A 27,591-nucleotide genomic window follows, 5' to 3' on the forward strand; every position below is an offset into this window, starting at 1 on the left:
TCTCTGCTTGTAGAATTGTTTTCCAGCCTTTTACTTTGAGTCTATGCTGCTCTAACTTGTCAGATATGTTTCTTGAAGGCAGCAGAATGTTGGGCTCAATTTTTTGATCCATCTTGCCACTCTGTGTTTCTTGATTGGTGCATTTTGCCCATAAGACAGATTTTTGTTATAAAGTTTTGTCTCATAGTTCTGCAGGAGTTTGGTTTGTTTGAGTGGCTTGTCTTGTCTTAAAGTAGCCTGTTTAATTTTCCTGTAAGCATGGTTTTGAATCTATTGAAGTTCCCGAGTTGTTTGTCTGTGAAGCTGTGTATTATTTCTTCGAATATGAGTGAGAGTCTGGCAGGGTAAACTTTTATGATGAGGTATTCATTTGAGTGAGTTTTTTCACTATGTATCCCCCACTGTCTTCGGTCCCAGAGAGTTTTGTCAGATAAGTTTGCTGTAAACCTTATTCATGCAATTTCCTTTTTTGATCTTGCTGTTTCATTATTCTATCTCTATCTATGGTTTTCATCACCCTTATTACTATGTGTCTTGTACTATTTTTGTTTGAATTTCTTTTTAGCTGGTACCCTTTGGATCTCTTGAATCTGAGTGCATGCACTCTTCAGCAACAATGATGGCTTTGACAGTTGCTTCTTCATCAGGGCTTTTTTTCCTGTCCCTTTGGGACTCCAGTCATTGTTATGTTATTCCTGTTGGCTTCATCCTGATTTTCTCTTGTCATATGTTGGTTTATTTCCAAGGTCTTTTCCATCTTCTGTTGAAGTCTGGAGATTCTCTGGACCTCATCTTGGAGCTCCCTGATTCCGTCCTCAGCACCTGTTACTCTGCTTCTGAGGCCTTCTAGTGAGTTTTTCATTTCACCTACCAAGATTTTCAGGTCTATGATTTCTACTTCTATTTTCATTTGCATTTTTCCTCACTTATATTATCATATCCTCTTGTATTTTATTGGCACTGTGTTCCATTGCTTCTTTGAGCTCCTTATGGACCCTTAACAGCTCCATTCTAAATTTCTTATCCAAGAGGTTATACAGATCATTATTATTGTGTGGTTCATCTGGTCTAGCAGATGAACTGCATTAACCTAAGATTGGTAAGTTTCTGAGTTGCTTTACCATTGTGATATTTGCATTTTGGAGTTGTTTTTTTGTCTGTTGTTGTGTGATTAGGAAGCTGCCTTCTTATTTTATTTGTAGTGTGTAAAGGACTTGGAATTCTTTCTTCATCAGCAGAACATGCTCCTTTTTTGAGGGAAGTTAAATAAGCAATACCAAACTTGACAGTCCTCAGAAAACTGCATTTAGACCATTTAGAATGGCCTAAATATTATTCAGCTTTTGCATTTTCACCATATGCAAACAGAAGGGGTTAAATATGGATTTAGTGATTTTATAGTTCAGATCAACACTGATTTTACATAATTCCTATACACCAATAATTATTACATAACCTTGAGAGTAGGAATTGGGTCTTATTCTTGCTCTGGCATCTGCAAATCATGCTATAATTCATTACTCTTCTTATAGGATGAGTTTAAAAGGTGGAAGTGAGTGAGTTATTCAGTGAACAATAGGAATTTAATTACACAATCAATAGCAAGTCAAACTATAACTAAATAACATGGTTAGTCTGGTACTTGTTTTTCCTTTCTCTTGTCAAAGTTCTGAAGCACTGTATTTGCATTTCATACTTATTCAGTGAATGAATGGGATTCCATTTACTATGTCAACAGTGTTGACTGTTTATGGTGAGCGCACATTGAAGTCCTTTGCTTGATTTGTTATATTCTGTGCAGGCTGTATATTAAACAAACCCCTTTTCTTGATTTCACAACATCAACATAAATGTGAAATGCTCTGAGACTTCCCAAAGCATCAAAGACCTTGGTGGTAAAGAAAGGTTTTGAAAAAAGTTACTGCAATGCCTAGTTAATTTATAACAAGAAACTACATAAAAGGTGGAATTTTTCATACCATATGCTCCTCTAAAAACAAGTCCATCAGAAAGCTCTTATAGTCTTTCTGTAACTTGCAAGATATCTTTTTATGAGTTTACCCTTAAAAATTATAAAAGTTGAGCGAAGTCAAGAAATATTTGCTATTAAAATTTAAGACTGAGAGGATAGGGGTAAGATGGTTAACTAGGAGAACCTGTGTTTACTTTCTCCACTGTCACAGCAAACCCACACCAAACTTAGATTTATCTATGCAGAAACCAACATGAAATCCTGGTAAGTAAAATATTCACAGCAAGGCATGAAGCTCTGGGGCAGACTGGAGCAGAGACATGTTCACCGAGAAAGAAGCCCTGCACTGAGCTACAAGGTGCAACCAGGAGGAATCTTACCTGGGGACGTCTATGCTGTCAACAAGGAAAGGGGAGGCAAGAAACCAACATAGATTATAAACAAGTGTACAAGTTGCTAGCACCTTCTACCTGGAGGTGTCTTCTCTTTCTGGTTGCAATGTTGGTGGGTGCCAGATTGGACCTGACTTTCTGCATTACAGACTTAAGGGTGAATCCCTCAGAGAGTGTCATGTACCCTTAACAAGGCTGCCTGGGGCTTGAGACAATTGCCAAGATTTGTTAGCATGCAAACAGCTTCAGCTCTAGTACTTCACACGTGAATTCTGACCAGCAAGTGCACCCTTACAGTTGAACTATTGTTGCAGAACTACCAAATATAGTCAGTTAGAAAAGGCCCCACTGTCAACACTGCTCAATCACTGGCTCAGCCAGCCAGCATGTGCTCGGCTAGCCCTGGGGTGGGTGTCCTGTTGCCAGCAGCAGCTGAGGCATCAGTCTTCTCTCAAACCCACCTCCTAGCGTTTCTAATCATTGCTCCTTGTGTGACTCAGGGAACCTCGTGTTTTCCCCTGGTTGTTATCCAGGTCCACTCAAACTTAGTGTCACAGTTAAGACCAGGAACCTGTGCCTATAACACTACCCCTGACTAGGCCCTTGGGCAGCAACAGAGCATCAGAGGTAATGGAGAAATGAAGGTATTGATGGTTCAAGACAACAGCATGGAAAAATCTCCTAAAAAGACAAAGTGTTCAAACTATTGGAGAAGACTGCAGCAGACTGGTACTAACGATATTCATGGAAACTAGGTGAATGGAATAAAGCTTCAACAAAGTCGGAGGAAGTATAAAGGAGTCTAAGGAAGGTCCAAATGGAAATCTCTGAACTAAAGAATATAGAACTTAAACTAAAAAATAGTTGAACTAAAAATATACAATACAGGTGACTCAACAGCAAAGTGGAAGAAGCCAAACTTACAGGCCAGAGAGGTAGGTCAGCCCCCGGGTGCCCACTTTGCATGCAGCTGACCAGGTTCAGTCATAATACAGCATGGAGTGATCCCTGAGCACAGAGCCAGGAGTAAAACCTGCACTTAGATGTATGGCTCAAAACCAAAAAAAAAAAAAATCAATGACCTTGAAGATCAAATAGTAGAAACTATTCAAAAATTCTGAGAAAAACAAACAGAAAACTCAAAGCAGTAACAATAAAATCTAAGCAATATAGGGTGGTATCAAGAGAATAAACATTAGCATTGTAGTTGCACCAGAAGATGAGAGAGAAAGAGAAAGGAGCATATATTATTTGAAGAAATAGTAGCAGAGAACTTCTTCAAGCCAAAAAAAGCAGTTAGGCTCCCAGATTAATAAAGTTCAAAGAGTTCAAATAAATAAATAAATAAGCCCATACATGCACCAAGACAAATTATAACCAAGATGGGAAAATTGCAAGATAAGGAGATAGTCTAAAAAGCATCAAGGCCGGGACTTGGGACCCTTGCCGCCGCCACTTCCCGCGTCCCACCGCCCCGGCTTTCCTGGGACCATTGTCCCAGGAGCCCCTGCTAGGAAGAAACGGGGGCGTGGCCTGAAAGGGGCGTGGTCTAAAAGGGGCGTGGCCTCCGGCCAGAGCGGCTGCCGCTAATGCAGCCGCAGATATTATTTCCTACCTTAGCACATTAGGTATGGTCTTCTTGCTTTGAAAATCGCTTGAACACATCTCATACACTTATGCGAACTAGCCTATTAGCTCTAAGTTTAGAAAAATTATCAGTGAATAAGAGAAGCTTAGCAAAGCTTTTGTAAAGACAACTTAGCCTTAAGTCTTCATTAAAGCCCCAACATCAATCAGAAAGAAAAGGCTGAGTGTAAGGAAGACTTCTAGAATAGGAATAAAGCTGCCATCAGAAATAGCACAAACAGAGCCCCTCCTTCTCTCAGCAAGAGGTAGGAGGAATAAACACCTACAAAGTTCCAATCCTATACTTCCATAACAATATGAAGAAGCAGCGAAAATCCCCTCCACGAAGAGAGGGAGAAGAAAAGATACTAGAAACCTCAAAAGAGGCTCCCAACATCTACGACCACTCAGATAAACAATTCAGAGAGGAAATATGGAGGAGAGTCGACCTACTCCAAGCAAATATGGAACAGACATCCAATAAATTAAGGGAGGAGATGAATGAAGCGCTGGAACGGTCTACCAAGAAAATACAGGAAGAAATGAGAGCAGAAATGAGAGCAGAAATTTCAAACCTTCGAACGGAAGTCTCGCAAATAAAGGAATCGGTAGATGAAATAATAATCTCACTAGATGCCCTCAACAGTAGAATGACTACAGCCGAAGACAGAATCAGTGATCTGGAAGATGAGCTGCAGAAAGCTTATAGACAACAACAAATCATGGCCAAAGACCTCAAAATGGCTATAGAGCGAATCAGAGCCCTGGGGGATGACTTCAAGAGGAACAACATAAGAATCATTGGAGTACCAGAACCGCAGGGAAGCAACCCCAATGAAAAAAACACAGTCAAAGATATCATTGCTAAGAAATTCCCAGAGCTGGAGAAGGCAGGCATCCAGATACAAGGAGTCCGAAGAGTACCGGCAAAAAGAGACCCAAATAAAAAGACCCCAAGGCATATCATAGTCAGAATGACGGATACCATGGATAGAGACGCAATTCTGCAAGCAGCAAGGTCAAGGAAGGAAATCACATACAAAGGAGCACCCCTCAGATTTACGGCCGATCTGTCAGAAGAAACCCTCCGAGCCTGAAGACAATGGTGGGACATAGTGAAAAAACTCAACGAAATGAATGCCTCACCAAGAATACTTTATCCGGCTAAACTCTCACTCAAACTCGAAGGAACTATACACTACTTCTTGGATAAACAACAGCTCAGGTCCTTCATAGACTCAAAACCAATCTTGAAAGAAAGTCTAAAGGGGCTACTGTAAGACAAGGAGGAGCCCCATAAGAACAACAAATCCCACAGAAAGATGACACAAAACCACATCACAATAATCTCTCTCAATGTCAATGGCCTAAATGCACCTATCAAGAGACACAGAGTGGCTAAATGGATCCGGAAATTAAACCCAACATTCTGTTGCCTGCAAGAAACACACATGAACAAACAGAGTAAACATAGACTCAAAGTCAAAGGATGGAAAACAATCCTCCAAGCAAACAACCCCCTTAAAAAAGCTGGAGTGGCCATCCTGGTATCCGACAACATAGATTTTAGGATGAAAAAGATCAAAAGGGACAGCAAAGGTCATTTTCTGTTTATCAAGGGATATGTACAACAGGAAGAAATCACACTCTTAAACGTATATGCTCCTAACGAACGACCAGCTAAATATTTAAAACAACTCCTAACAGACTTCAAAGAGGACATCACTAACAGCACAATTGTAGTCGGAGACTTCAATACGGCCTTATCGCCTCTAGATAGATCCACAAGAACAAAACTCAACAAGGAAACACTGACTCTGAAAGAAGAAATAGAAGAGAGAGGCCTAATAGACCTATACAGGGCCTTACACCCCCAAAAGAAAGAATACACATTCTTTTCCAGTGCACACGGAACATTTTCAAAAATAGACCATGTACTGGGCCCCAGAACATACCTCAATAGAATCGGAAAAATAGAAATTGTATCAACCATTTTTTCAGACCACGATGCGCTGAAGATAGAAGCTAACCACTCACAAACACGGAAAATCAAATCAAACACCTGGAAACTAAACAATTCAATGTTGAACAATGAGTGGGTCAGGAAGGAAATCAAGGAAGAAATCAAAAGATACTTAGAAACTAATGAGAATGAAGACACGAGCTACCAAAACCTATGGGACGCAGCTAAAGCCGTGTTAAGGGGAAAATTTATAGCTCTCCAAGCATTCCTCAGGAAGGAAGAAAGGACCCACATAGATAGCTTGACTTCATGACTCAAGACCTTAGAAAAGGACCAGAAAAAGGACTCCAAACCAGACCGAAGGAAAGAAATAATAAAAATTAGAGCAGAAATTAATGACATCGAAACCAAAAAAACAATCCGAAAGATCAATGAAACAAAGAGTTGGTTCTTTGAGAAAATAAATAAGATTGATAAACCGCTAGCAAGACTTACAAAGAAAGAAAGAGAGAAAACTCTAATAAATCGAATCAGAAATGAAAAGGGGGACATCATAACAGAAACCAGTGAGATTCAAAAGATCATTAGAGACTACTTTGAAGGTCTTTACGCCACAAAAAAAAAGAACCTAAAGGAAATGGATGGATTCCTTGATTCCTACAATCTCCCAACACTGAAGAAAGAAGACCTGGAATACCTGAATAGACCCATCAATGTTAAGGAAATTGAAACTGTAATCAAAAACCTCCCCAAAAACAAAAGCCCAGGCCCAGATGGTTTCACTGGCGAATTCTTCCAAACATTTAAAGAAGGCCTATTGCCTGTTTTCCTCAAACTTTTCCAGGAAATTGAAAAAACAGGAACTCTCCCAAACAGTTTCTATGAAGCACATATCTCCCTAATACCAAAAGCAAACAAAGACACCACTAAGAAAGAAAATTACAGACCAATTTCCCTGATGAACACCGATGCGACGATCCTCAACAAAATACTAGCAAATAGGATCCAACAACTCATCAAAAAGATCATACATCACGACCAAGTGGGATTCATCCCAGGGATGCAAGGATGGTTTAACATTCGGAAATCAATCAACATAATCCAGCATATCAACAAAAGTAAGACAAAAACCATATGATCATATCAATAGATGCAGAGAAAGCATTTGACAAGATCCAACATCCTTTCATGATGAAAACCCTCGCCAAAATGGGGTTTGGAGGAACTTTCCTCAAGATAGTCGAAGCCATCTATCACAAGCCTACGGCAAGCATTATCCTCAACGGGGAAAAACTAAGGGCCTTTCCTCTGAGATCGGGCACAAGACAAGGATGCCCACTCTCACCACTCCTCTTCAATATAGTACTGGAAGTACTTGCGATAGCTATTAGACAAGAAAAAGAGATTAAGGGCATCCAGATAGGAAAGGAAGAAATCAAACTCTCACTATTTGCAGACGACATGATACTATATCTAGAGAAGCCTAAAACCTCTACTAAGAAACTCTTAGAAACAATAGACTTATACAGTAAAGTTGCAGGCTACAAAATCAATACCCAAAAATCCATGGCCTTCATATATGCAAACAATGAGGCAGAGGAAAGGGACATGAAAAAAGCAATCCCATTCACAATTGTGCCCCAGAAAATCAAGTACCTCGGAATCAGCTTAACCAAGGAAGTAAAAGACCTTTACAAAGAAAACTACAAAACGCTACTCCATGAAATCAAAGAGGACATGAGGAAATGGAAACATATACCCTGCTCGTGGATAGGGAGAATCAATGTTGTCAAAATGGCAATACTCCCTAAAGCATTATACAGATTCAATGCGATCCCAATATGTATACCCATGACATTCTTCAAAGAAATGGATCAAGCAATCCTAAAATTCATATGGAATAACAAACGTCCAAGGATAGCTAAAACAATTCTTGGGAAAAAGATGATGGGAGGCATCACCCTCCCCAGCCTCAATCTTTACTACAAAGCAGTAACAATTAAAACAGCATGGTACTGGAACAAAGGCAGAGCCGTAGACCAATGGAACAGGGTGGAATATCCCTACACACAACCCCAAATGTATGATCATCTAATCTTTGATAAGGGAGCAAGAGATGTGAAGTGGAGCAAGGAAAGCCTCTTTAACAAATGGTGCTGGCAAAACTGGACAACCACATGCAAAAAAATGGGTTTAGACCTTGACCTGACACCATGCACAAAAGTCAGATCAAAATGGATTAAAGACCTCAATATTAGACCACAAACCATAAGGTACATTGAAGACAAGGTCGGCAAAACCCTCCACGATATTGAAGATAAAGGTATCTTCAAAGGTGACACGGAACTAAGCAATCTAGTAAAAACAGAGATCAACAAATGGGACTACATTAAACTAAAAAGCTTCTGCACCGCAAGATATACAGTGACCAGAATACAAAGACTATCCACAGAATGGGAAAGGATATTTATACAATACCCATCAGATAAGGGGTTGTTATCAATGGTATATAAAGCACTGGTTGAACTCTACAAAAAGAAAACATCCAACCCCATCAAAAAATGGGGCGAAGAAATGAACAGAAACTTTATCAAGGAAGAAATACGAATGGCCAAAAGGCACATGAAAAAGTGCTCTGCATCACTAATCATCAGAGAGATGCAGATCAAAACAACCATGAGATACCACCTCACACCACAGAGACTGGCACACATCCAAAAGAACAAAAGCAACCGCTGTTGGAGAGGATGTGGGGAGAAAGGGACCCTTCTACACTGCTGGTGGGAATGCCGGCTAGTTCAGCCCTTTTGGAAAACAGTATGGACGATTCTCAGAAAACTAGAGGTTGAGCTCCCATTTGACCCAGCAATACCACTGCTGGGAATATATCCCAGAGAGGCAAAAAAGTACAATCGAAACAATATCTGCACATGTATGTTCATCGCAGCACTGTTTACAATAGCCAGAATCTGGAAAAAACCCGAATGCCCCAAAACGGATGACTGGTTGAGGAAACTTTGGTACATCTATACAATGGAATACTATGCAGCTGTTAGAAAAAGGGAAGTCAAGAATTTTGTAGTTAAGTGGATGGGCATGAAAAGTTTCATGCTGAGTGAAATGAGTCAGAAAGAGAGAGACAGACATAGAAAGACTGCACTCATCTATGGTATATAGAATATCAGAGTGGGAGACTAATACCCAAGAACTGTAGAAATAAGTACCAGGAGGTTGACCCCATGGCTTCGCGGCTGGCCTCACGTTCCGGGGAAAGGGCAACTCAGAGAAGCGATCACCAACTCCATTGTAGTTGAAGGCCATGTGGGGGAAGGGAGTTGCGGGCTGAATGAGGGCTAGAGACTGAGCACAGCGGCCACTGAACATCTTTATTGCAAACCACAACAGCTAATTAGAGAGAGAGAACAGAAGGGAATGCCCTGCCACAGTGGCAGGGTGGGGTGGGGGGGAGATGGGATTGGGGAGGGTGGGAGGGACGCCGGGTTTACGGGTGGTGGAGAATGGGCACTGGTGAAGGGATGGGTTCCCGAACTTTGTATGAGGGAAGTATAAGCACAAAAGTGTATAAATCTGTAACTGTACCCTCACGGTGATTCTCTAATTAAAAATAAATAAATTATAAAAAAAAATAAAAAGCATCAAGGAAAAATCAAGAATCACATGCCAGGGAGCCCTAAGAGAACCATCAGCAGATTTTGCTGCAGAAACTTTACAGACAAGATGGAAAGGCATGATGACATATACAAAATATTGAAGGGAGAAGTCCTATTAGGTTATCACTCAGATTTAAAGGAGATTTTAATATTTAAAAGTGCTTTTTGGCGGACTGGGGTGGTTTTCAAGGACGGACCTCTGAGGGAAAACAACCCCGACAGGGCACTACTGCCATTAGGACCTGAGCCAAAGGACCCAATTTCTCCTAATCTAGGTCAGAGGCCCAGTGGGTGTGGCTTCCAGAACCCAGAACCGTGGCCTGGCCCTTCATTTTCCATAATTTATCCATTAACCATTAACCATAAATTATCCTCATGTGAAACTTTCACTAGGGCAGCCTGATCACCAAAAGCACATTAGGCCTCCTATTAGCTCCTATCTCAATTAGTATTACATCAATATTATCACCTAAAACACAATAGTAATGATGAGTATGAAATTCCAAACTGTACAGGTCACAGTGGTAAAGGAATACAGGAACCCATCAAGGCCTAGTGAGTGAAGAAGCCAACCCAGATGACCAACCAGTAATAGTGAGCTATATAACCCCTCTGACAAGGAATTTAAAATGAAGCTACTAAGGATGCATAGGGAGATAATGGAAGCAAAGAAATGCACTACCAATAAAATACAAGAGAATTTGAGAGCAGAAATGAGAAAAATGTGAACAAAATTACAAAGAGAAATGACAGTTCTGAGAAACCTGGTAGGTGAACTGAAAAACTCAGTGGAAGACTTTAGCAGCAGAGTAATAGCTGCTGAGGACAGAATCACTGAACTCCAAGATGAGGTGCAGAGAGTATCCGGACAATAGCAGAAAACAGGAAAGAGCCTCAAAATAAACCAACATATGACAAGAGAAAATAGGGATGAAGTTAGGAAGAATAATAGGAATCACTGGAGTTCCAGAGAGACAGGAAGAAAACTCCGATGAAGAAGAAAGACATAATTTCAAAGATAATTGCTGAGACATTCCCAGAGCTGAAGAGTGCAGCACTCAGATTCAGGAGGCCCAAAGGTTACCGGCTAAAAGAAATCCAAATAAAAATACTCCAAGACTCATCCTGATCAAATGATGAAAATCATAGACAATGATAAAATTATGAGAGCAGCAAGATCAAATAAAGAAATTGCTTATAAAGAATCATTTTTATGACTTTATCTTACAGGCCTCAGTGAATTTTACTTTATTTAATTTTTAAAATATTTTTATTTTATAAAGTAGTTCACAATATTTTATTACATTTAGTATCCAAACAGCAAGCCCACCACCATTACACCTTCCCACCACCATATTTCAGGTCTTTCCATTCTCAATCCCAATCCCTGCCCCAAAGCAGAAGCAAGATAATATAATATTACCCTCTAAGGTTGGTTGCCTCCTACTTTGAATTCCATCAAATGTGTTGTGGTACTCTTGGATTATGGGTAGGATGTATCCTACAAAGTGTCGAGTGGCCACTTTCACGGCCATGCAGTCCAAGAATAGGTTCACTCGTGGGTGAGACTCGGCCTGAGCATGTGAAGAGTCGCTGTGAACAGGGCTGCGGTTGAGTTCTGGAGATTTTTGGCTGCCAGGGCTGGATCCCTTGGGGTGGGGAGGGGTCTCACCCACACCCCTCTGGAGCACCCAGAGTGAAAGAGCCTGGCACGGGGCCTGGCGGCATGGTTATGGTGAGCAACATGTTGCTTCCCTCCAGGAGAGAAGGACATGTGATCTGGATGGCAGTCGATGACGAGATTATCTGGTGCCAGCCAGAGGTGATTTATGGGCGTGACTGCTGAGTCGCTGGAGACAGAGGATATGGGCAGAGGATTTCTGTTCCCGTTCCCGTTGAACCCAGAGATTCTCAGTCAAAAATTCCCACATACCTGGGTTTTCTGGGGGTTCACTCACGGGTGAGGCTCACTCTGAGCCTGTGGAGAGCAGCCGAGAGCAGGGCAGCGGTTGAGTTCTGGAGGTTTTCGCCTCCTGGGTCTGGGTCCCTTCTTAAGATTTACAACAGACTTATCTGATGAAACCCTAAGCACCTTAAGACAGTGGTGGGATATAATGAACAAGCTCAAGGAAATAAATGCCTGACCAAGAAAACTTTACCCAACTAGATTCTCATTCATATCAGAAGGAACAACATACAGTTTCACGAACAACCTAGGAACTTAATAGACTCAGAACCATGTTTACAAGAAAATCTAAACAGGATACTTTAAGAGAAAACAAGCCCTCAAATACACCAAACTTTGGCAGAAAGATGGGACAAAACCCCATAACAATAAACTCTCTCACCATCAATAGGCTAAATGCACCAATTAAAAGACAAAAAGTGGCAGGATGGATCAGAAAATTGAAGCCAACATTCTTCTGCCTACAATAAACACATATGAATAGTTAGAGCAACACAGCTCAAAGTAAAAGGTTGGAAAACAATTCTACAAGCAAACAACTCCCTCAAAAAAACATGGGTTGGGTCTGGAGTGATAGCACAGAGGGTAGGGTGTTTGCCTTGTACATGGCTGACCCGGGTTTGATTCCCAGCATCTCATATGGTCCCCTGAGCACCGCCAGGAGTAATTCCTGAGTGCAGAGCCAGGAGTGACCCCTGTGCATCGCCGGGTGTAACCTAAAAAGCAAAAACAAACAAACAAACAAACAAACCGTGGGTTGTCCTACTAATATCAGACACATAGACTTCAGACTGAAGAAGTTCATAAGAGGAACTCTCTGCCACCCAACTCAGGTACCAGCCCGAGTCAGGGCTCCTGCCTGGGGCCGCGTTTTTGCCCGGTTCGCAGGAAAGCCGGTTTTCATCCTTGGTCTTCGGGGGACAGGAATTGACGGACACAGCGCTGCATCCAAAGCTGAATCGTTCCACGGGCTCTCTGCCACACAATTCAGGTACCAGCCCGGGTCGGGGCTCCTGCCCTGAGCCATGGCCTCTAACGTGGTAGCGAGTTTTTCTTTTCCCTCCATATTCCACAAGAACCAGAAGTTACCCTTTTATCTAGAACTTTCACCAGGTTAGCTAAACTAACAGAAACAAATTAGCTAATATCTCATTAAGCCCACCTAAATTAATATTGCAGCCTAAACAGAATAATATAAGTGAGTGTGAAAGGCTGAGCCACATAGGTCACAATGGTAAAGCAACGCAGATCCCCACCAAGCTTACTTGTTGAAGAGCCCAACAGCAATGAAGTGCTATACAACCTCTCTGACAAGGAATTTAGAAAGGAGCTAGTGAGGATGTTTAGGGAGCTAAAAGAAACAATGGAAAGCAATACCAATGAAATACAAGAAGATTTGAAGGTAGAGATGCAGAAAATGCAAACGGAAATGTCAGACGTGGAAAATCTGGTAGGAGAATTAAAAAACTCACTGGACAGCCTCAGCAACAGAGTAACAGCTGCTGAGGACAGAATTAGTGAGCTCGAAGATGAAGTCCAGAGACTCTCTAGAAAACAACAGAAAACAGAAAAGAGACTGACAGTCCGGGAACAGATGGCAAGAGAAGATCATGATGAAGCCAAGAGGACTAATATAAGAATTATTGTTGTCCCAGAGGGACAGGAAGAAAACCCTGATGAAGAAGAAACTGTCAAAGACATCATTGCTATGATGTTTGCAGAGCTGAAGAAAACATGTGACCACATTCAGGAGGCCCAAAGGGTACCAGCTAGAAGAAACCCAAATAAAAATACCCCAAGACACATCCTGATCAAAATGACCAAAACCTTAGATAGAGACAAAATCCTGAAAGCAGCAAGATCAAAGAAAGAAATTGGTTATAAAGGAGCATCCTTAATATTCACAGCTGAATTGTCTGATGAAACCCTCACGGCCGAAAACAGTGGTGGGATATAGTGAAATAATTCAATAAAATAAATGCCTCACCAAAAATACTTTACCCAACTAGACTCTCACTCATAACAGAAGGAAAAACACACAGTTTCATAGATAAACAACAGCTCAGAAACTTCATAGACTCAAAACCATGGTATCAAGAACAACTGAATGGGCTACTTTAAGACAAGACAGGACCCTCAAATACACCAAACTTCAGCAGAAACATGGGACAAAACCCCATAGCAATAATCTCTCTCAATATCAATGGGTTAAACGCACCAATTAAAAAACACAGAGTGGCAGGATGGATTAGAAAATTGAACCCAACATTCTGCTGCCTGCAAGAAACACATTTCAACAGTCAGAGCAAATGCAGGCTCAATTTCTAGTCAAAGGCTAGAAAACAATCCTACAGGCAAACAACTCCCATATAAAACCTGGTGTAGCCATCTTAGTATCAGACCACATTGATTTCAGACTGAAGAAGGTCACAAGAGACAGTGAAGGTCATTACTTATTGATAAAGGGATCTGTAAAACAGGAAGAACTAACAATACTAAATATATATGCACCTAATGAAGGACCAGCAAAATACTTAAAACAACTACTCATAGACTTGAAGAAAGACATAGATAGCAAAACAATACTAGTGGGAGACTTCAACACCGCTTTATCACCTCTTGTTAGATCAACCAGACTCAAGCTTAGCAAGGACATACAGCATTTGAGGGAAGAAATGGAAGAAAGGGATTTAGTAGATATATACAGGACACTTCATCCTCAAAAAGTTGAATATAAATTCTTCTCAAGTGTGCATGGAGCATTCTCCAAGATAGACCATATGCTGAGCCACAAAACATACCTCCATAAAATTAAGAAGATAGAGATTGTATCAACGATCTTCTCAGACCACAATGCGCTGAAATTAGAAATAAATCACACACACAAACAAAATGAAATCAAACACCTGTAAATTAAATAGCTCACTATTGGACAATGAATGGCTTAGAAAGAAAATCAAAGAGGAAATCAAAAGATTCCTGGAAACGAACAACAATAAGGACATGAGTTACTAAAACCTATGGGACACAGCAAAAGCTGTGTTAAGAGGAAAGTTCATAGCTCTACAAGCATTCCTCAGGAAGGAGGAGCAAGCTGACATATGTAACCTAACCTCAAAGCTTAAGAGCTTGGAGAATGACCAACAAAAGGAGCCCAATCCTAACAGGAGGAAGGAAATAATAAAACTCAGAGCAGAAATTAATGAGATGGAAACCAAAAACAATCCAAAAGATCAATGAATCCAAGAGCTGGTTCTTTGAGAAAATAAACAAGATCGATAAACCTCTAGCAAGACTCACAAAAAAGGGAGAGAGAAAATCCTAATAAACTGAATTAGAAATGAAAAGGGGGACATTACAACAGAAATTACAGAAATTCAAAGGATTCTCAGAGATTACTTTGAGAATCTTTATGTCAGGAAACATGAAAACCTCAGGGAAATGGATAAATTCCTAGACTCCTGTAGCCTCCCAAGGCTGAACCAAGAACACCTGGAATATCTGAACAGGCCTATCACCATCAAAGAAATTGAAACGGTAATAAAAAGTTTCCTCAAGCACAAAAGTCCTGGCCCAGATGGATTTACAAGTGAATTCTTCCAAACCTTTAAAGAGGACTTACTCCCAATCCTCTTTAAGCTTTTCCAGGAAATTGAAATAAAAGAGATGCTCCTTCACTGTTGGTGGGAATGCCAACTGGTCCAACCTTTCTGGAAAACAATATGGACAGTCCTTCTAAAACTAGAAATTGAGCTTCCATATGGCCCTGCAATACCACTTCTGGGAAAATATCCCGAGGATGCAACAGAGCACAGTACAAATGACGTCTGTACCTATATATTTATTGCAGCACTGTTCACAATAGCCAAAATATGGAAACAACTCGAGTGCCCTAAAACAGATGACTGGTTGAAGAAACTTTGGTGCATCTACACAAGAGAATACTATGCAGCTGTTAGGAGAAATAAAGTAATGAAATTTGCTTATAAATGGATAAACATGGAGAGTATCACGTTAAGTGAAATGAGTCAGAAAGAGAGGGACAGACATAGAGCGACTACACTCATTTGTGGAGTGTAGGGTAGCATCACAAGGGGCTGGCACCCAAGGACGGTAGATACAAGGGCCAGGGGATTGCCCCATAGCTGGAATACTGCTTCATGAGTGGAGGGGAGAAGGCAGATGGAATAGAAAAGGGATCACTAAGAAAATGATGGCTGGAGGAATCAGTTGGGATTGGAGATGCATGCCGAAAGTAGATAATGGACCAAAGATGATGACCTCTCAGTATCTGTGTTGCAAGCTATAATGCCCAAAAGTAGAGAGAGAGTATGGGGAATATTGTCTGCCATGGAGGCAGGGGGAGGGTGGGAAATTGAGGGTATACCCGGGATATTGGTGGTGGGGAATGTGCACTGGTGGAGGGATGGGTGTTTGATCATTGTGAGATTGTAACCCAAACATAAAAGCTTGCAACTATCTCAAGGTGATTCAATAAAATTTAAAATTTTTTAAAAACAGTTCATAAGAGACATTTGAGGTCATTTTTAATGATCAAGGAATCTGTTATCAGAATTTACACTCCTAAATGTATATGCACCTAATGAGAGACCAGCAAAATACTTAAAACAACTGTTCTTAGACTTGAAGAAAGACATTGATAGCAACACAATACTAGTTGGAGATTTCAACACTGCATTATATCCTCTTGATAGATCAACTAGACTCAAGCTTAGCAAGGACATACTTTATGTTAGGGAAGAAATGGAAGAAAGGAGTTTAGTAGATATAGACAGACATATAGATAGATAGGTAGATAGATAGATAGATAGATAGATAGATAGATAGATAGATAGATAGATAGATAGGACACTTGACCCCCAAAAAGCTGAATAAACATTATTTTCAAGTGCACATGGGACATTCTCCAAGATAGATCACTTGTAGGACCACAAAACAAACCTCCATAAAATTAAAAAGATTGAGATTGCATCAACAATATTTTCAGACCATGATGCACAGAAAATAGAAGTGATTCTCACACACAAACCAAAAATCGAATCAAACACCTGGACATTAAACAGTTCACTACTGAACAACCAGTGGCTTAGAAAGGAAATTAAGAGGAAATCAAAAGAGTTCTGGAAACAAACGGGAATGAAGACATGAGTTACCAGAACTTATGGGACACGGCAAAAACTGTGTTGAGTCAAGTTTATACAATCTTCATACACTCTCCTTTAAGGAAAGGGTTTTTGAGCATTTTTAGTGGTTTATTCATGACAAACAATACAAAATAAATAATTTTGGTTCTGCTTTGGAGTAGGGGTTCGGGTTCATGATGGAAACATCTAAATATGGTGGTAGGAAGGTGTAATGGTGTGAGATTGGTTTTCAAATATTAAATGCAATTAAATATTGTGAACTACTTTATAAAATTATTAGAAAATTAAAAAAATTAATGAATAAAAGAAATGAGTAAAGCTTATAGCTCTATGAGCATACTGAGGAAGGAAGAGTGAGCCCACATAAATAAACTTTCCTTACAGTTTAATATCTTGAAAAATGACCAACAGAAGAAGTCCATACCAGGCAAAAAGAAGAAAATAATAAAATTTAGAGCAGAAATTAATGAGATGAAAGTCCAAAACCAACTAAAAACATCAATGAAACCAAGAACTGGTTCTTTGATAAAATAAACAAGATCAATAAACCTCTAGCAAGATTCACAAAGAGAAAAAAAACCCTAATAAACAGAATCAGAAATAAAAAGGGGAACATCACAACAGAAAAAACAGAAATTCAAAGTATCTTCAGAGATTACTTTGAGAATCCTTATGCCATGAAACAAGAAAACCTTGAGGAAACGGATAAATTCCTGAATTCCTATAACCTCCCAACGCTGAACAAAGAGCACTTGGAAGACCTGAACAGACCTATCACTATATAGGAAATTGAAACAGTTATAAAAAGTCTCCCTCAAAACAAAAGTCCTGACGCAAAAGGATTAACTTATGAATTCTTCCAAATCTTTAAATAAGACTTGCTCCCAATTCTTTTCAAGATTTTCCAGGATATTGAAGAAAAGAGAAAAACTTTCAAGCAATTTATTCAAGGCAAATATCACCTTCATATTGAAAGCAGACAGAGATACCACAAAAAAAGAGAATTACAGGCCAATATCCCTGATGAACAAGATGCAAAAATTCTCAACAAATTCCTAGCAAACAGAATACACCAGGCAACGTTAGAATGGAATTAGAAGTGGGACTCTAATTTGGCTCGACTCTGAGGCAGCAGCCAACTTCTCCACAGGTACCGTGCAGCAGCGGGGGCATGGCCTCTGGGGCAGCGGCGGTCAGGCGGCTACAGTTACTATCCCCCTTCCCAGCGCCCTGGACTAATTTCAATTTCCATTACCTAATTCTGAGAGAACATCCTGGAACATTACATTACAGAATATTACATTAGGCCAATACTTTAGTAGCCTATTCCAATCTCACCAAAATAATGGTAAACACAAGAAACTGAACAAGCCTAATATAAGAGAACACACCCTCTGAAGCTTCTGTAGAGGCATCACATATTTCACAGAGGGGAACCAAAGAGGAAGGTACTATTCTAGAAGGATAAAAGGCAACCACCATCGAGCAAGCTCATCCAGATCTTTTCTCGCAGAGAGAGGGGTACACTGGTAGTGAACTGGAGGGTGTCACCTCCATACAACCACAAAAACATGAAGAAAAAGTACGAATCCCCACCATGAGGAGTGGAGGAAGAAAAGAGTCCAGAAGCCTTAATAGGGGTCACCCACAAATACTCCGACAAAGAATTCAGAGATGAAATATTCAAGATGTTCAATGAACTCAAAGAAATGGTGGAACAGGCATTCAGAAATTAAAGGAGGACATGAAAGAAACAGTGGAACAAACAGCCAAGAAAATACAGGAAGAAATGAGAGCAGAAATAAGAAAGCTACAAACAGAACTGTCACTAATAAGGGATTTGGTAGATGAAATCAAAAAGTCAGTGGGTGCCCTCAACAGTAGAATGGCTGCAGAATCAGTTAGCTTGAAGATGAGCTGCAAAAAATTTACAGGCAAGAACAAATAATGGCAAAAGACCTCAAAATGCTCTAGGGTGAATCAGAGACCTAGGGGATGAATCCAAGAGGACCAACATAAGAATCATCAGAGTTCCAGAAGGACAGGGAGAAAACCCCAATGAAAAAATCACAGTTAAATATATCATTGCTGAGACATTCCCAGAGCTGGAGAATGCAGGCATCCAGACCCAAGGAGCCCAAAGAGTGCCAGCTAAAAGAGAACCTAATAAAAGACTCCAAGACATATCATAATCAGAATGATAGATGCCACGGATAGACACAATACTGCAAGCCTCAAGGTCAAAGAAGGAAATCACATACATAGGAGCACCCCTTAGATTTATAGCAGACCTATCAGAGGAAACCTTCCAAGCCTAAAGACAATGGTGGGATATAGTTAAAAAACTCAATGAAATGAATGCCTCACCAAGAATACTTTATCCGGCTAAACTCAAACTCAAAGGAACGATGCAGATGCACTATTTAATGGATAAAAGACAACTCAGGAACTTCATAGATTTAAAACCAAACCTAAAAGAAGGACAAAAAGGGCTACTGTAAGACAAGAAAAACCCCTGCAAGCACAACAAACTCTTACAGAAAGATGGCACAAAACCCATCACAATAATCTCTCTCAAAGTCAATGGTCTAAATGCACCAACTAAGAGACAGAGTGGCAAAATGGATTCAGAAACTGAACCCAACATTCTGCTGCATACAAGAAACACATCTGAAAAGTCAGAGCAAACACCAACTCAAAGCCAACGGATAGAAAACAATCCTGCAAGCAAACAACTCTCTCAAAAAAGCTGGGTTGGTCATATTAGTATCCGACAACATAGATTTCAGGTTGAAAAATATTAGAAGGGACAGTGAAGGGCATTTTTACTAATCAAGGGATACGTGCAGTGGTAAGAACTCACACTTCTAAACGTATATGCACCTAATGAGGGACTAGCTAAATCCTTAAAACAACTGCTAACAGATTTTAATGAGGACATTGGTAGCAAAACAATAATAGTTGGAGACTTCAACACCACTTTATCACCTCTGGATAGATCAACAAGATTAAAACTCAGCAAGGAAACACTGGCTTTAAAGGAAGAAGAGAGAGAGTTGATAGAGCTATACAGGGATTTATATCCACTATAAAATGAATACATATTCTTATTTTTTAAAAAAATTATTAGTAAATCACCTTGAGGTACAGTTACAAACTTATGAACTTTCCTGTTTGCATTTCAGTCATACAGTGATCATTTACCCATCCCTCCACCAATATCCTCCCAGCACCCTCTACTAGCTGTTCTAAGCTGTGGGGCAGACCTTCTGGTCCTTATCTCTACTACTCTTGGGTGAATACACTTTCTTTTCCAGTGCACATGGAACATTTTCCAAACTAGGAACATTCTCCTCCACCAATGTTCCCAGTATACCTCCAACCACTCACCCTGCCTCTGCGTCAGGGCATTCCCTTTTGTTCTCTCTCCTTTGGGTGTAGTCATTCACAATAGAGGTATCAAGTAGCCTTCATGTTCGGTCTATAGTCTACTTTCAGCATGCAACGTTCAACCTGACTGGGTCCTCCCAACATCCTCTACTAGGTGTTCCATTCTCTATCTCAGCTGCCTATTTTTTTGGGGGGGGTCACACCCAGAGATGCTCAGGGGTTACTCCTGGCTTTGCACTCAGGAATTACTCCTGGCGGTGCTTGGGGGACGATATGGGATGCCGGGGATCGAACGCGGGTCGGCCGCGTGCAAGGCAAACACCCTACCCACTGTGCTATCGCTCCGGCCCCTCAGCTGCCTTTTTAAAAAATTTTTTAGACCCTCTGCGCCTAAAGACTTTGATTCCAGAGATGTAACACATTCGGGCATCCAGCGCAGCATCCGATAGCGATGCACTGGGACACCGAACTGGGCTACAACTCTGTGCTGCCGGGGGTGGATTTTTTTCCTCCCCACCCTGTCTTCCTGCACGGAAAGCGGCGGGCTGGCGGCACCCATGTGGCAGGCGCCATCTTCTGTGACTCCAAACCCACAGGTATTTGGTTTTTACTTTGGGGGCTCCCAGGAACTCATGGGAAGGGGGCGTAACCGGCACGCCCTCGGCCCAGATAAATCCGGAGCCGCTGAGCGCAAATTGGACACTCTGCGCCTAAAGACTTTGAATTCAGAGACTTCTTACAGCAATGCACTGTGACTGTGAGCTGGGCTATATAATTTCTGGCAGAATTTTCCCTGGACTTTATACAGAAATCCAAAACCGCGCGGATGCTGCTGCGTCTGCGCAACTTAACATTTATAATTGTCAGCAATGTGAAACGGTTCCATTTGAAGAGGTCTGACTTGGGGGGGGAACTCCAAATAATAACAGTAAGTTTTGTTGAAATATTGAAGGTTTTTAATGTAGCAGCCACCTCTGGACTGTGAACTAAGCAAAAGCCCCACGCTGGCCGACGCGGCGTGGCGTACACCATACTATGAGGCGCAGGAAGGGGGATGAGGGGGAAAAAGAAAATAAATGGGGAAAAGGAAAAAGGAAAAAAAAAAGAGAGAGAGAGAGAGTTATGTACTTGTAGCAGTGGGGCTACATATCTCTTCATTTCCAGCAATGAAAAACTAATTATCAAATGTAGTAGGTCTGTCTCTCTTGGTTGAAAACTCCAACAACTATAGTGAGTTTTGTGTTGAATTATGGAATGTAATCAAGGTAAAGAAAAAATGAAGTGAAATTCATTAGTTATACAGTAGGGGGTAGGGGGTGGGGGCGGGGGGTATACTGGGGTTTCTGGTGGTGGAATATGGGCACTGGTGAAGGGATGGGTGTTTGAATATTGTATAGCTGACATATAAACCTGAGAACTTTGTAACTTTCCACATGGTGATTTAATAAAAATTTAAAAATAAATAAATAAAAAATTTTTAAATTAATTTATTTTGTTTATTGAATCACCATGTGGAAAGTTACACAGATTTCAGGCTTAAGTCTCAGTTACACAATGCTCAAACACCCATCCCTTCACCAGTGCATATATTCCACCACCAAGAACCACAGTAAACCTCCCCCCACCTTCCCACCCCCCCCAGAATCCCCCACCTGTGTAGCTGATAAATTTCACTTTACTTTCTCTTTACTTTGATTACATTCGATATTTCAACAACAAAAAAAATCACTACTATTGTTTGGAGTTCTTCCCCGCCAATGTCGGACCTGCTTGAAAAGGAAGCATTTGATAATTTGTTTTCCATTGCTGAGAATGGAGAGATATGAGGTCGTGCGGCTGCAATAGCAGCCACACAGTTTTGGATTTCTGTATTTTAGTAACTAAGTCCAGAGAAATTTCTGCCAGAAGTTGCATCATTGCAAGCTCATACCTCTCTGCTACTTTATATTTCACATATGAGTGCAATCTTTCTATGTCTGCCTCTTTCTTTCTGACTCATTTCACTCAGCATGATACTTTCCATGTTGATCCACTTATATGCAAATTTCATGACTTTATCTTTTCTAAGAGCTGCATAGTATTCCATTGTATAGATGTACCAAAGTTTATTTAGCCAGTCATCTGTTCTCAGCACTCAGTTTTTTTCCAGATTGTGGCTATTGTAAACAGTGCTGCAATGAACATAGAAATGCAGATCACATCCCCAAAATCAAAAGCAACTGGTGTTGGCGTGGATGTGGGGAGAAAGGGACTCTCCTTCACTGCTGGTGGGAATGCCAACTGGTTCAGCCTTTTTGGAAAACAATATGGACTATTCTCAAAAAATTAGATACCACAGCAGTTGGGTGTTTGCCTTTCATGCAGCCAATCCGAGTTCAATTCCTCCGCCCCTCTCAGAGAGCCCGGCAAGCTACCGAGAGTATGGAGCTCGCGCAGCAGAGCCTGGCAAGTTACCTGTGCGTATTGGATATGCCAAAAACTGTAACAATAAGTCTCTCAATGAGAGACGTTACTGGTTCCTGCTCAAACAAATCTATGAGCAATGGGATGACAGTGACAGTGACAGTGAGCTTCCATTTGACTCAGCAATACCACTCCTGGGAATATATCGTGGAGAAGCAAAAAGGTATAGTAGAAATGACATCTTTGTCCTCTTAACACTTCTTCGATGCTCTTGAAGTGTTCCACACTGCTCTTTTTCTCCTGTACAGTTCTAGCATCAAGTCGTTCCTCATGTTGAGTTCTTGACCCAGGTACACATAGCTGCTGCATTTGGAGATGTTCGTTCTATTGAGAGCAAATGGAAAGTCAGGGACTAGTTCATTTTTCATAAACATCGTTTTGCTGAGATTTAGCTGAAACTCAATGTTATGATTGTTTGTGAGATTTTCCAAATATAATGTAAATTTATGATACACTGATTAATGAAGTCTCACTTGAGCTTTGCAAATGAATCCATAGTCAGCATTAACAACAGTTGTTCTAATTTGCAAACAAAATAGAAACAAAGAACATGTAATATATAAAGAAACTTGTTTTCTCCATGTAACTTCACAATAAAACTATATATAATAAAAGCACTCATAAGATGTCCCTCCAAAGATTTTATGGTTTGTCACTGAGTAATATATAGGCAATTCTGAATATTTTGAGTTTCCCCAAAAATAAATAAATGAAAAGCATATGTCTCCATGCAGCAATGATTCATGATGATTAAAAAAAACCCTACCAAACTGAAATTTAATGAAAATATTGATATATTTAAAAGATCATTTCACCTGGGACAATTTAGCAATTAGGACTAGAAATATTACAGACCCAGAATTCAATGATTTATTTGTTTGTTTTTGCCCTCCAATAAAGTGAGTGCTACTGTGGAGAATCTACAGTTTTTCATTTCCAGCCTTGGGGATCTAGCATCCAACATTGGGAAGATAAACCTGGCCATCAACTTAGGGTCACAGTATAGGGTCGCAGATGAACTATTGCAGAAGAAATTAGGACCAACTCCAATATTGCCTTGTACAGACTCAATGAGAAGAGTTATGTATATTTTATGAACAACAGAAACTGGAATATTTCCAAAGCAACACCACTGTTAGTGGGGAGATGGGAAATGTCTCTGTCTCTTGGGTTCTGGCCTTTAATAAAAATCTGGTAAAGATATCCCTCTGTTCCATCACACATACAGAAAGAGTCAAAATGCTTCTATTTTTTCCATTTTAACTCAGTAAGTGAATACATAAATATTATTTATTTAATATATAAATAAAAATATATTTATATCAATATATTTTATATTAAGTAAATTTAGTTTGTTAGTAAACATCACAAATGTGATAGTCCTGAGATCAGGTGAAATAGAAATGGAGACCTAAGCATAGTGAAGTAACACTGAAATTTTTGAGTAATACAAATACTAACAAGGTGACTCAGTGCTGCTGACAAGAATTAAACAGCATTTATTCCATACCTGGAACTACTGTTATTCTTTTGCATGCACGAATCACCTTAAAACATTATGTATTTACTTCAACCTTCACTTTACGGAGGACGAAACTAACGTCCAGAGGCGCTAAGTGACTTGCTTAAGATTACACTGTCCCTAAAGTACCACAGTGGAATTTGTAACTAGGCAATGTCAACCAGAATCTATGATCCTGAATTAAGGTGAATAGTAACTCTATTATTAAGGAAGACTGAAAAGTCCTAAAAGGATACCCAAATGCCACACAGTATTCTTTTTCACATTCAGTGACAATAGTATAAAAAATGTCAACAGCAATTTCTTTTAAGCTGGCACTATCACTATCACTATCATCCCTTTGACTGTTGATTTGCTTGAGCGGGCCCAGTAACGTCTCTACTCATGCAAGCCCTGAGATTTTAGCAGACTTTCTTTACTCATCCTTCCCAATGGTGCCGTATTAGAGGCTCTTTCAGGGTCAGGAGAATGAGACCCATCATTGTTACTGTATTTGGCATATGAATACGCCACTGGGAGCTTGCCCTGCTCTCCCATGCCGGGGGGGGGGGGGGGGCTGGGGGGAGGTGGAAACTTGGTAGCTTGCCAGGTTTTCTGAGAGGGAGAACTAGGCTATAAAATGTTACATGGCCGAAAAGCAGCTGTGTGCTTCCAAGAGCTTGTTTTTATAGTCTCTGGATGTTGGCCATTGATGGGATTACATGGCACCCAGGGCAGTTGGTGGGTGTGACTCCCTAGCTACTGGGAAATGAGGGATCTGGGCAGAAGAGGCCCCGTCCTTGTCTGAGCAGGCTTGGAGATCTCAGCCTCGGGTCCTGCACACCTGGGTTTCTCTGCCAGTTCCTTCAATGCATAAGGCTGATCCAAGCATGTGGAGAGTGGCCTTGAGCATGCCTGTGGCTGAGTTCCGGAGACCTTCGGCTGCCGGCTGCCGGGGGCTCTGCTCAGGATGGAGAGGGAGACTCAATCCACCCCCTCTGAGGGGCCCCAGGAAGACAGCCAGGCGCAGGGGCAAGAGACCCTGCCAAGCTAGCACTACTATGAGTTTTTCTAGGTAAAGATCTTTCTACTATTCTTACTCCTTAGGAAGAACTTTCTCACCTTGTCTCAGGAAGGGTCAAAGAGTTGTTTCTACATTCTATTAACTTTTTTTTTGGCATTTTCACAATATTTTCTTCTTAAATTATTTATTTATTTTTTAATGTAGATTAAACCCACGACTGTTAACACAGTTCTAGAATTGAAACTGATTATATAACAAAGCCTCTACTATGAAAATCAATAAATTTAAAGAGTAAGTTTTTAAGGTGAAAGCAGTTATATCTCACCACTGTTAAGTTTTTGTCTAAAGATTTCCTAATCTGCTTGTTGCTAGTTAAGCTTTCTGTGCTACTCTTTTGTTTGTTGTGGTTGAACTACAATTTTATATCACTCCTGTTGTCAAGTCACCAGAGATGATATCTGGTTAAAAATTAAGGCAGTATATAATTTTGTCACTGAAAAGTTTCATAATTTTATTACTTTTTGGTTTTGGGAACTCAGAGGTGGTGGTCAGGGCTTACTCGACTCTGCTCAGGGACTATTCCTAACAGTGATCAAAATACATTGTGTGGTGATGGAGATTTAACTGGGTTGAGTGCATGCAAAGCAAGTGGCTGTACTATTGTTCTGACTCCCAGGCCCAATACTTTAGTTACAGATATAACATAGCTATTGACATGGACATCAGTACTGTTAAAAATCACAATACATGCTGGAGAGATTTTAGTGCCATATATTATTTTCCTATATTAGTTCTAATATTTTTCCATTTTAACATAATTTTATATTCCTCTTTTCTTTCCTATTCCATATTACAGGCAATCCTTCTAACTTCTTTTTTTAAACTGTAGTTTCAAAATGTCCTCACAAGATTCCATGTAAATTGTGTTTAGTTGTTTTAATGTTTTATGTTCTTGTATGACTTGATTATTCAAAGAATGCAATTTGTTAGGAGACTTAGGAAATTTATAAATGAGAGAAGAGAAGCCCTGAAAATAAAAGCTAGGAGTAAAATTCAGGTCATTCATGTCAGGGCAAAAATTCAACATAAAATAACAAATATGAACATTTAGGTATAGTATAGGGTTAAGTCTACTATGCTGGTAAAGTATGTAATCATTTTTTTCTTATACAACCTTTGATTCCCTCTCCCTTGAGAAAAGAAAGTCCTTCATCAAGTTTTAGACTTTTGTTGAAACATATATTACAATGAATTAAATGTAAAATTAACCACCCCACTCACTCTCCTGTTAGGCAAATAAAATGTCAGTATTGTGTATAAATAAGATCTTTATAGATGTTCATGAACAGAACATGTACCCATGGTCTATAGTTCATTCTCAGGCCTCTATACAGAGAGCTGAGCCAGACCTAGTCACTATCTTCTATGAATAATGCAAAGGCTTGGTACATGTCCTACTATTTGAATCCATTAGCCTACCCATTGAGAATAACTCACCACATAGGGAATACTCTTGCAAAGCTTTCATTCTAATTTGAACACAGTGACAACTGCTTGTGGCATCTGGCCCTCAGTCCTGTGCATGCCCGAAGTCACTTGAGTCATGTCCAGTTATTGCAAAATTATGTGACTGAAACTCTTATTTTTCAACTCTGTTAAAATTCATTTGCTACCATAATCCTTTATCTTGATATTGGTCTTGAAATAAAAAGAAAAGCAGGGACTCTTGAAAGAAAACAATGCTCAAAGCTTTGTTCTTACATCCTTGCTGTTTTGACTGATGACATAGCTGTTAATAAGATTAGTGCCTTCCCTTCTGTTCATTTTCTAGCAGAATTATTTGCTGCTTTAATACCCTCTACTGCTAATTTTGCTGGCAAATCTCCAGAGTATTCTAGCCTAATTTTCTGCTTCTAGGAGCAGAACTGCCATTCTAGTAGGTCATCTAACATTATTTATATTCTTTATGGGTTTTTAATATTAAAACCTAGAGGATGATTTTATTTTTATTCATTTATTTATTTTGGCCACACCCAGTGATGCTCAGGGGTCACTCCTGGATCTGCACTCAGAAATTACTCCTGGCTGTGCTTGGAGGACCATATGGGATGCCAGGGATCGAACCCTGGTCGGCCGCATGCAAGCCCAATGCCCGCCCCACTGTCCTATCACTCTGGCTCCTAGAGGAGGATTTTAGACACCAGCATCAAATACAAATCAGGGACCAATGTTCCAGACAGAGGAACTACTTTGAACTAGATAACACCCATATCCCATACTCTTTATACCATATGTGTATTTAACATGAATGTTTTTGTATTTAATATAAATAATATATAGCACTTATGAAATTCTATCGTTATATTATACCAAAATATTTTTAATTTTTTAAAAATTTTATTGAATCACCATGAGATAGTTACAAGCTTTCATGTTTGGATTGCAATCTCACAATGAT

The sequence above is a fragment of the Sorex araneus genome, chromosome 1, assembly GCF_027595985.1.
Source record: "Sorex araneus isolate mSorAra2 chromosome 1, mSorAra2.pri, whole genome shotgun sequence".
Taxonomy (NCBI): domain Eukaryota; kingdom Metazoa; phylum Chordata; class Mammalia; order Eulipotyphla; family Soricidae; genus Sorex; species Sorex araneus.